This window comes from Anolis sagrei, chromosome 5 (assembly GCF_037176765.1).
Source record: "Anolis sagrei isolate rAnoSag1 chromosome 5, rAnoSag1.mat, whole genome shotgun sequence".
Lineage (NCBI taxonomy): Eukaryota > Metazoa > Chordata > Lepidosauria > Squamata > Dactyloidae > Anolis > Anolis sagrei.
In genome coordinates, this window is record NC_090025.1 from 138,801,491 (window position 1) to 138,814,059 (window position 12,569).

Below are 12,569 nucleotides of genomic sequence, written 5' to 3' on the forward strand. Positions count from 1 at the left end.
TGCATTTCAAAAATCAATATCAGTAAGAGATTGGGAGGTGGGTAGTGGGTGGAGTGGAAATAAACCAAAGGTAATTATCTACTGAAAACAAGAACCATCAATGCACTGAATCAACAAAAATAAGCTGAAAAGCTGAGAGGCTGATAGAATTAGAAATGAGCCCATTAAACAATGGTTATAGGATTGTCTCCCAATGCCTTTCAGCATGTCATAGCTCCTCTTAAGAGACACTTTCCTTTCCAGATGCAATGTTTTCTAGTTTGTTTTGAATTATACTATATAAGTGAGCATTAAGGATAATCTCTCTCTCCTTCTGTGTATGCTCAATACTAAATTCGGCTGTCTGCTTTACAAAGAATAAAGTTATGTAATTTGAAACTATGAGTAACAGTCCAATTACAATGGTTCTACCACTTAAGAGTAATTCAATATCCAGAATGTTATAGGTTCAAATAACAACAGATATCCAAATGTCTAAAAGGCCAAAGTGGATCATGTATCCATCCTTGATCATTATAAAATTTACAGGTCAAGCGGGTTTTTTTGCTTAAAACAAGAAAGGGAGATGCCTGGTTTCTGCTCTCTTTCAGGCTGAGGGTTGAATTCTATTTTAGAGAAGTTCTTTGGGGCTTTATTTTGATGTCGGAGGGGTAAAAAAATTACAAAGGTGGAACTGAAAATGCAAGCAAATTTTAGCATAAAGCTCTTGCTACATTAACACAAAATAGAAGAGAGTTACAGTACTTCAACAACTTAGAATGTCATATGATGGTATCATGGAGACAATTGTGTAGCCATCTGGGGGATGGAGGCACAAATCTCAGAAATACCCCAGAAATGCTAGATTTAGCCCTGACCTAATCCAGTGGTTCTCAACCTTCCTAATGCCACGGCCCCTTAATACAGTTCCTGATTTTGTGGTGATCCCCAAGCATAATATTATTTTTGTTGCTACTTCATAACTGCTATTTTGTTACTGTTATGAATTGTAATTAATATCTGATATGCAGGATGTATTTTTATTCACTGGACCAAATTTGGCTGGTATGCCCAATTTGTATACTGGTGGGGTTGGGACAGATTGATTTTGTCATTTGGAAGTTGTAGTTGCTGGGGTTTATAGTTAACCTAAAAGCAAAGAGCATTCCGAACTCCACCAACAATGGAATTGAACCAAACTTGGCATACAGAACTCCCATGACCAACAGAAAATACTGGAAGGGTTTGGTGGACATTGATCTCGAGTTTTAGAGTTGTAGTTCACCTACATCCAGAGAGTACTGTTGACTCAAACAATGATGGATCAGGACCAAACTTAGCACAAAGATTCAATGTGCCCAAATGTGAACCCTGGTGGAGTTTGGGGGAAAATAGACCTTGACATTTGGGAGTTATATTTGCTGGGATTTATAATTCACCTACAATCAAAGAGCCTCTTGAACCCCACCAATGATAGGATTGGGCTAAATTTCCCAAACAGAACTCCCATGACCAACAGAAAATACTGGAGGATTTGGGAGGAATTGACAGTGATTTAGGAGAGAGCACTCTTGCTCTCCCCTCCGTTTGGAGTCTCAGAAACAGCCCTCCCCTTGGAGAAACAGTCCTCCCAGCTGTGTGGCTGGCCAATCACAGCAGAAGATGGCTTTTTGGTGGGAAGATTCGCCTTCTGTTTCCAAAAAGGAAGAGAAAGATAGGCGAAGAGATTTTCACCCCAAAGGGGTTCCTAAGACCCCTCAATCCTTGGCGACCTTGGCGACCCCTCAGAAACTCCCTTGTGACCCCCCCCCCCCGGGATCCCAACTTCCAGGTTAAGAAAAACTGCTCTAATCCATTTCCCACCAGCCCTGTTCTAACTTGCCACTCTTTCAAACTTGCCAGTCCATGCTATTTATTGTCTCTCTTTTATCGCTGAATTAAGCCTGCAGTTTACTAGATTGCCTTGCCCATTAATTCCCAAAGTGGAGGTGAAGTTCTTTACAAATGGTTCCATTTTAATGACAGAAATTACATCCGGAGCAGCTAAGAAGAATGTTAAAATACAAGATTATTTGGCAAGTAAAGGGTCACAGCCCTTCAAAGAAACTACTGAGATGCTTGTAGGCTTTTTGTTTAATTCTGCATTTTTGAATCTACATAAATTTCATGAACTGAGGGTAAACTAGCTAAATGGAGAGCTAGTGACACAGTGATTGGAAGAATAATGAATGTATATTGAGTGGTAAGAAAGATTTACGAGATTGATATGAGCTTTAAAATCCAACTGGCATAAGGGAAATAAAATTTATTGTTGATCAACGTGCAACATTACTCAAGGGGACAAAAGTAATGAAAAATAAAATAAAATAAATAGAAAACATCTAACTAATGAGCTTTCCAAAAAGTGACCCTAGAGAACCTTAACAGTGGATTTCTCCAAAACAAATGTATTGTTGATCAAGATAATTCCATTGCTGCAATTCAAATCAAATTTCTTTTATGATGAAATAGATAAATGCCACCTATTGTGATCTGCTACCCTGAATTAAGAGTGTACAATATTTAATTAAGTCTTTTCTCTGGTTCACTGTTGTTACAGTTTAGAGAAGGAGACAATACATAACAATTTCCTGTGAACTTGAAAGTGGGTTTTTAAATGGACTAATTTGAATTGCAGAAAAAGAGACTTCATGCAAGCAACTTAAGTATATTTATGGTTAGAATTCAGCCTCTATATGGATAACAGTAAGTCAAAATTACTAGTGATAAGGAACTAGTTACTTGAAATTAATAAAGTTATAACTACATTTTGATTCACATTTATACTGTAAGGAAGGATAAATGCTTTCCCTTTGTGGTGTAAGTATCTTTCCAGGTTTATATGTGTAGTAACTGAGAGCCCTGTATTTATGGGCTTGGCCTTTACCACTGCTTGAAACAATGCTTCAGATGACATGAGAAGGAGCCCCCAGTGGCACAATCAGGCCTGTAGCTTGGGGGGGTGGGGGTGGGGTTAGGGGTTCCACCCCCCCCCCCGAAATTTTTCAGGTTAAAAAATACTGGTTTGCTCATGAATTTTAACTGGATAACCAAATCCCCATGCTAAGTCTATCAGATGCAAAAAATTAAGAGTCCCTCCAGAACTGCAAGCACTATCTCAAGCAAATATTGACAATTTATTCACACTGTCATTACTTGCAGCAATAGCCGATGTAGCGAAGCAACCAAGTTGGGGGGAGGGGTGTTGAATGCTCTCATTAAGGAGCCCAGACTTGGTGGAGGTGGTTGACAGGGGCAGAGCTGCAGGCTATTGAAGGCTGCTCTGCCCCCTGCTGTGTTTTTTCCTTCAGTATGAGCTAGGAGGCAGGTTTCAACCCCCTCCCCAAAATTTTCAACCCCCCCCCCCATATTTTTCTGGCTACGGCCCTGGGCACAATGGGTTAAACCCTGGTGCCTGCAGGACTGCTGACTGAAAGGTCAGCAGTTTGAATCCGGGGAGTGGGGTGAACTCCCATCTGTCAGTTCCAGCTTCTCATGCAGGGACATGAGAGAAGCCTCCTACAAGATGGTAAAATATCTGGGTGTCCCCTGGGCAATGTCTTTGCAGATGGCCAATTCCCTCATACCAGAAGCAGCTTTCAGTTTCTGAAGTCACTCCTGACATGAAAAAAAAAATTGAGAAGAATACTTGTTGTCATCACCTACATTTAGAGCCTGTTTCCACTTAACTGACATCACAATATCCTTTAAAATCCTGAGATTTGTATTTCGGTGAAGGACCAGAGTTCTCCAGGGAGGAGTACAAGCTGTCCAATTTGACCGCTATGATGGATAGGTCGATCAACAACAGATACTTCAATATCTAGTAGGCCACTAGGTGGGTAGATAATTTTCAATACTGGATATCCTACTGTTTATATTTTTTACTGGTTCATTTCTAGATATTGGTTCTGACCCTAGGAATGAGTGCTGAAGATATAGGTGGTTGGAAGACAACTTGGCACATATTTTGTGGTTATGCACAGTTATTACTCTCTTCTGGACTGAAGTTTCCTCCATCAGATGGGGGGAAAGTCCAAAAACTGTGGATAGGTTGATTGGAGCTACCCAAAAGTCAATTTACCTACTGTGGTTGGTGAGGAAGCTTCTTGCAATGCTTCCTCGTCACTTGGACCATCAAAGGGGCTGGGACATGGCCTGTGTCATATGATGGCATTCAACAGGATCCATGGCCCAAGAGGAGTAAGGGACCAAAAAAAACCAACAACCATGTGATGAGGTGGATAGCTTATTGGGCAGCATCTCTAATGTGTGGGACTTGAAGAATGGCAGAGAAATGCTTTGACAGAATTACATTCATGGCTAAAGGTATAATTTTGCAAAATCAGAAATTAGGAAAATTCTGAATATCAATACTTGGCTTCAGAATCTTGCTGCTGTTGAAAAATATTATTAATATACATTTACAAGAAGAGATTAATGTTAAAATAAACTGGCAAGGCTTTAACTGAATTCTATGTAGAATGAAGACAGTGTTTCTATCACAGTATAGCATAAAGTACCACAACTTTTAGTGTTTCCATTTTTCTTTCTATTTTTTTTTCTTTTGCACTTTCTTCCTCTCTTTGTTTTTTCTTCTTTCTTTTGCACTGGTATATGATTATATCAAATTATACTTTACAAATGCTGCATTATCGGGGATAGGATTTTTCCCAGCACTTAAAGAAATGTTAATACATATTTGATGGCTAGACAGTGAATTGATGTGGTCAGTGGTCAAGATAAATGTTCTGTTGCCTGGGAAACTGATAGCTTGGGTCAGGAGCTTGGCAATTTAGATGGTGAAAAGATGTCTAGTGAGGCACTTGCTTCTCTAGAGTTCCCAACATATGTACAACTTGAAATCTTCAGCTTTCCTATTACTTCTCAATATGAAATTCTTCATTTGTATTGCATTTTGAGTTTAGCTATTACAAAACCAGAGACCCTTGGAGGTTCAACTCAGATCAATATTGCTTTCATTCTTGTGTCAACTTAAAACATGGCTTTTAACAAATGATTGCAGGGACTAATATGTTTAAAGTATACATGTGCATAGTTTTAAATTGTTGTACTTTTAAACTATTTTAACTACTGCTGTGTTTAATATGCTTTTATCTTGTTCAAATTATTTAAACTTTTAGCACTTTTAAAACATGATGCCACTATCTAGTACCATCCACACAATCCAGGATTATGGCAGTTTCCTCTTGGTATTGCACCTCCTCAGCAATCTTATGTCCTGTGGCCATACCTCCAGTTTAGTGGTATAATACCACCTTCCTGAGGTTCTGCTACTCCAGTTTGTTTATTTTTAATCTTTTAAAGAAAATTTGCAATTCCAGGAAAGTATCATAAAAAATAAATTAAAAAAACTTTTTATTACCAGTGTAGAATGAAACAGAGAGATGGGTTTTGCCTGTGAATAGCAGGGAAATGGTTTTTACATGGGGGGGGGGGGGGGGAGTATAGGTTGTAGACTAGGACTGGGTCAGTAAAGGTTATGGTCCTGTCTCTATGCCAATGTATCATGTCTGTGTGATAAAGTCCTTTCTCTTGTGATAATTTAAATTGTTTATATTGAATGCTGCCCTGAGAGTAAGAGTCAGATAGAATTGTCAATAAATTATAAATAAGACATTTATTTTAGCAGTCTGTGAAGAAAATATTATAGATGACTATAATAGTAATATGCTGGACATCTGTTTCATTATGAGGGAAACATGTGGGGCTCCCTACAGATGTTGGGCTGCAATATCTACCACCCCTAGCCTGCATAAACCAATAGTGTAGTATCAACTGCAGTCGAAAACAGAAAATCCCCACCTCACTCTGGGTTCTGATGTTGCTAGGAATGGGAAAAAAAATTACTTGGGGGGGGGGGGGGATTGACAATTTTGACTGAGGTAGCCTCTTTTCACAACCTTAGAATCATTGTAAGAAGAAATGCATATTATTTGCAAGGCTTATGATATGCTTCAGAAAAATGAAGAGCACTCAGAAAGATATATACATTTTAAAGTGATTATAATGTACACAATTGAATTGCATATACACATAGACTTTGGTGATGTCACATTCAAGTTGGTGTGGGGTTGAAAAGCAAACAATATTCACCAGTAATAAAATGGTCTCAAACATATTCTCCAGGTGTCAAGAAATCCTGATAAGAGGGATTCCCTGATAAATTTGTAAATTAACATTACAAATTTCAAAAAGTTCTCCCAGCAATATCACAAAGAATGTACTTTGAAATGCAAGCGTTCTGTAGTGTTTTAAAATTGAAAATACACATATTTCCAGTGCAACACTGTTAAGACTATTGCAATCACCAAAATTAAACCAATGTTTATACAGATTTCATATTTAAAAATAATGATCATGGCATATCATCCAACATTTTACAGCTGAAAACTGGGACACATGTGATCATGCAATATCAGAGTGTAGACAAGAGGATAAAATTATTCATGAGGAAGAACACAAAAGTTGCAACACATAAGGAGAGGCTGGAGCAGTTTGTTTTTGCCTGAGCTACTGGGGAGGATAAGGATCCACCACCTCTTCTCCTCTCCCTTCCCCTGCTGAATTAACTCAGTGCAAACTACTGAAACACTTTGAGCTCACTTTGCAGATGAATTAAGTTGAAGGGGATGAAGAGGAAAAGAGGGCAAAAGAGAGAAAAACTACGACATTTTAAAAGCAGCTGAAAATGTGAGACATTTCACTGGATTAACTGAGATAGTACCCACTAAACTGGGACACTTGAGGCGTATATAGTAGAGAGCATGCTGCCATAAAGATGTACAAAATAGAATTCACTGAGAGTTGGTGCAACCTAGGAACAGCTGATGGATCTTGTGTGCAATTACAATGATGTAATTTACTGCATAATAGCTGCCACAGAATAATGGCAGAATAAAAACCCCACGTTTTTCAGTCTCCCAAATTGGTACCTTTCCTTTCTTCATGTACATTAGAGCTGGCTGTGTCTGGGGCTCTCCTTTCTCCCTCTTGCCTCCTTAGAAGTAAGGCAATTTTTTTAAAAAAAGAAAAGAAATACAAATGGGGTCAGCTGGATCTTCTTTCTCCTTGGAAGTAAGAGAGGGAAAGCCCTAGATCCAGCTAGCTCCCTTTTTATTTCTTTATTTCTTTCTTTTAAACTCTTTCCTCTGAGTAAGAGGCTAGATCTGGGGTTCTCCCTCTCCTACTTCTGAGGTGGCAGGAGGGAGAGATTCCAGCTTGGCTCCATTTTTTAAAATTGCTTTACCTCTGAGGAGGCGGGAGGAAGACTAGAGAGCCCCAGACCCAGCCTGCTCCTCAGAGGTAAGACAGTTAAAAAAATACAAATGGAGTCAGCTGGGTTTGGGGCATTGCCTTCTCCCTCCTGCTTCCTTAGAAGTAAGAGAGAGAAACTCCAGACTCAGTCGGCTCCTTTCTTTTTAAAATGATTTTACTTCGGAGGAGGAAGCTGGGTCTGGGGCTTTGCCTTCTCCCTCCTGCCTCCTTGGAAGTAAGAGAGGAAAAGCCCCAGACATTGCTGGCTCTGTAAAAAAAAATCTTCACATAATGGTTGCACCCCCTTTTTCTGAAGAAAAAAAGGGATAAAAAGTGTGAGTACTACATGGTGAATTATGACAACTGATTTTGTGAAATACATTCCTTTGTGTGCTGTAGAATTTACTTTTAAGAAATTTACATAGAACTCAAGTCTTTTAATATGAAAATACCTTTGAGGAAAGTGGGCTTCCAACAGCTTTGAACTATTGCTGCAAATAAATGAACAAGAAATATGCTTAACATTGACTTAGATATGTTTACCCATGCCTATTTGTTTAGGAGTGATGTCTAGAAGCATAGAGCACCATATTACAATCATAGCCTAATACTAATTACCTGATTATATTCTGAAGATGAGACGAGCTGCATGTCAATTAGTAAGGGATGGCTTGAAAAAATGTTTTAAAGACCAAGAGTAAACATGAGATGATGAACAGTAATTGTTAATGTCCTGATTTTATATGCCACATCAAATAGAGACAAAATCATTAGAAACAAATTCACCAGTGTGATTTAAAATCCCTTTGAAGGTTCATAGGATATGAGTTCCTTGAAAAATTCTGAAGAAAAACTCTTCTACACATACACTTGATCTTAGTCAAAAGGCCGAGAAAACTCTTTATTGTCGTCACGGAATAATTCAACGACATACTAATCTAAGTAGCCATTATAGTCCAAGACAACATATGAATTGATCCTAAATATAGATAAGCATGGGGGAAGAATGATTCTGTGCTTACCAGGACCATTAACTGGTCAAAGTCCTGGGAGCTTCATGTTAGTACGTCTACTTTTGTACATTTTTACATCTGCAGGGTTTCCCCTCACAATTGGAAAACATATTGATCAAGTATCTACTATTTAAGAGTTATTTCATCTGGCTGTAGCAAAGAGAGTAAGCTGGGGCAGTGAAACTTGTTCCATCAGTTGGCCTGAGACTGCGGTGCCATTTACAGTTCCATATAATGCAGTTTCAAACTGCATTATATTTTCTGGCTCCATCCACACTGCCATATAATGTAGTTTGCAACTGCATTATGTGGTCAGTGTATATGGGGTCAAAAGCTATTGTCTGGCTTCCTAGAATGGTTTCCATTCTACCTGCTTATTGTAACAGTAGTATCTCTACTTGCTTATTTTCCTCTTTATACACTGTGTGTCCTTTAGTTTTCTTTTAGGAGGTTTATTTTGCCAATAACTATTTTTAAAATTAAAATGACAATAATGTTTGTTGCACTATGATTTAATGTACATTTAATCAGTTAAAAAGTATAAAGAACTAAAAACGCATAAACTTCAAAACTAGCTTGGCAACCGTTTTATTGCTATTGACCCTACAACTAGCCCTGTGCCCTAATAGATTGCTCTTAACAGATCAAGTACAAATTGTACTTGAAAAAGAGGATGACCAGCAGTACATAAAATGTAAAGTGTGAAATTCAATATCTCTTTCCAGGCAGTTGGTGATATTCAGGTACCAGTAAGGGCTCTTCCATGCAGCCATTATAACTCAGAATATCAAGGCAGAATAAATCACAATATTTGCTTTGAACTGGGTTATCTGAATCCAAACTGCTATATCATAGAATCATAGAATCAAAGAGTTGGAAGAGACCTCATGGGCTATCCAGTCCAACCCCCTGCCAAGAAGCAGGAATATTGCATTCAAATCACCCCTGACAGATGGCCATCCAGCCTCTGTTTAAAAGCTTCCAAAGAAGAAGCCTCCACCACACTCGGGGGCAGAGAGTTCCACTGCTGAACGGCTCTCACAGTCAGGAAGTTCTTCCTCATGTTCAGATGGAATCTCCTCTCTTGTAGTTTGAAGCCATTGTTCCGCGTCCCAGTCTCCAGGGAAGCAGAAAACAAGCTTGCTCCCTCCTCCCTTTGGCTTCCTCTCACATATTTATACATGGCTATCATATCCCCTCTCAGCCTTCTCTTCTTCAGGCTAAACATGCCCAGCTCCTTAAGCCGCTCCTCATAGGGCTTGTTCTCCAGACCTTTTATCATTTTAGTCGCTCTCCTCTGGACACATTCCAGCTTGTCAATATCTCTCTTGAATTGTGGTGCCCAGAATTGGACACAATATTCCAGGTGTGGTCTAACCAAAGCAGAATAGAGGGGTAGCATTACTTCCCTAGATCTAGACACTATGCTCCTATTGATGCAGGCCAAAATCCCATTTCAAAGCAGATATTGTGGGATTTTATTCAGTTGTGCAATAATAATAATAAAACTTTATTTCTAGATGGCCCTCTCTCCTGGAAGGGACTCAGAGTGGTATACACACACAAAAAGGCAAGCATTCAATGCCCCAGGTGAGTACAAATGTATCAAAATAATAAGGGGGCTATGTAGTTACTCAAGCATACTTAACTGAGGCTGGATTTACACTGCCCTATATCCCAGAATATGATAATGCAGATTATCTGATTTGATAATCTGGATTATATGTCAGTGTAGAAGGAGCCTAGGTAAAAAGGTAAAGGTTTTCCCCTGACATTAAGTCCAGTCATGTCTGACTCTGGTGTTCATCTCCATTTCTAAGCCGATGAGCCGGCGTTGTCCATAGGCACCTCCAAGGTCATGTGGCCGGCATGACTGCATGAAGCACTGTTACCTTCCTGCTGGAGCAGCACCTATTGATCTACTCACATTTGCATGTTTTCGAACTGCTAGGTTGGCAGAAGCTGGGGCTAACAGAGGAAGCTCAGGCCACTCCCCGGATTCGGACCTATGATCTTTTGGTCAACAAGCTCAGCAGCTCAGTGCTTTAGCCCACTGTGCCACCGGGGGCTCCTAAGAAGCTATTTAATATTAGTGATTGTTGTTTAGTCATAACTGTAATATTACTGCCATATTTATAACTCATTTCCCAACTGACTTCACTGGGCATCAGCTGCACGAGGCAATAAAAGCACATTCTGCTGGTGACTGGAGCAGAGATGAATGAGGTGCATCCATACAGCTCACAAAACGAACAAGCTTCCACACTTTTACTGGAGATGTCCAAATTCGTCCAGCACAAACCAGGAAAACCATGCTCTGTGCTGAATTATTCTGACATATGGAAAGACCCAGTTCTTTCCAGCGGTGGACCCTGTGTGGATTGGGCCCAGGGTTCGTTTCATGTGACTTCTGGGCCCAAATCCACACAGATGTCTTGGGATTTCCAGGCTCCTAGAGCCCGGAAAACTGAAGGCAGCTCCCACTCCCTCCCCAAAACACTTTAAAAACTCTAAAAAGTAAAACCTGGCCAGGTAAGTAATTTTTGTTTTTACGGCTTTGCTGATTTTTTTTGTTGGTGTCTGGGTGCCCTGCCAGAAGGTTTGGCAGGGCATCTGGAAACCTCCTCAGGAAAGTGTGGATGTTAGCAGGTGGTGTGTGGACTTTAACCCATGCCCAGTTGGGTTTCTTAAACCCGATTGGGCACAGGTTAAAGGGCTGTTTGGAAGTGTCCTGAGTCACCACTGCCAGATAATCTGGCATAAACAGATAATCTGGGATCAGATTCTGGGATATAGGACAGTGTAGAAAGGGCCTGATACTTCTATCAGGTTGGAGGGGTTGGGCCAGGAGTGACCATTTAATTAAGTATACATAGGGCTGGGTAACAACGGAAAAATTTGTTTCTAAACTCGTTTCATTTTTAGGGGGTCCATTGCATTTTGTTTTTTAAAAGAATTCCGAATTTTTCTTTAAATTTTTTTCGTTATTTACGAAATTTCGTAAATTTCGAATTGATTCGTTAATGGCGGACGCGATTGCGCAATACACTAAAAAAACCTCCAAATGGGACAGGGGGAACTTCTGAAGCTTCCCTCTCCCTCTGTTGTTGACTGTTGGAGTGATAATTTATTTTTTTTATCACTGATAAAACAAACAACAACTATAAAACTTGCACCAGACATATGGAAATAATAACGAAACAATTTCGAAATGATTTTGAAACGATTTCGAAACGATTTCGAACCAATTACGAACCAATTACGAAATAAATTGAAAAATTCGTTTGATTTTTAGTTGCTCCTGCATGGCTCAATATCGGATCGTAAGCTAATTTAAATACGAATCAATAACGAATTACGAAATTAACGAACGAAACCGCCCAGCCCTATACGTTACTAGTTAGCTCATTCAAGATATGAATCTACAAACTAGCAGATTAAGTGCAGGTTTTTCATCAGAAGGACTTGTATCTCTCTGATGTGAGATCTACCAGTCAACATGTGAGCTTAATGATATCATGGAAGAAGTCGCAAATGGATAATTTCTTTAAGATGACGTCAACTTATTTTACTGGTTTTCCAGACTCTAACTTTTGGCCCATTCCCTGTATCTAGGTTTAGGAGGTTTCTTTCACAGTAGGTATAATAGACATGTTGGACCATTTTGTTGCTATGATAATATTAAATGTATTATTTAAATGGTAAAGGTAGTAGAAGTGGAGGAGGAAACCTAAGCCCATCTTCAAGGTGGAATCCATGTCCTCATATTCTGTTCAGTTCAAATATGTACATTTCTACTTGAAAGGGTTGAGATGGAAATGTCTTAAATAGACACCCGAGAAAAACAGGTATAGTCTGAAGGATATGATGCGATCAAACTAAGGTCGAGATATTATGCAAATAATGACCTAAGCTCTGGCTTCCCAGTAGCATGCTAATGAATTAGCTCAAATGAAAGGAGGAATTTATGTGAAATAGGGTTAAATAGGTAACTTTCAATACAAGGAGCCAGCATCTTATCTCTTTGTAATTAATATTTGCAAGTGATAATCTACAACTGCTAATTGTATGCATAGCATTAATTAAATTATTAACATAACTGTCACATCCCATTTACCTGTGGACAGAGTCCAGGAGGGATGGTATGCTTCTTTGGTTTAGGTTTATTAATTCATGCCAATTAGTCATAACCTTTCCTAACCTTGAACCGCTCAGTATAAATCCAAGATCCCATTCTTTCTCTGATTACTGTTCATTTCT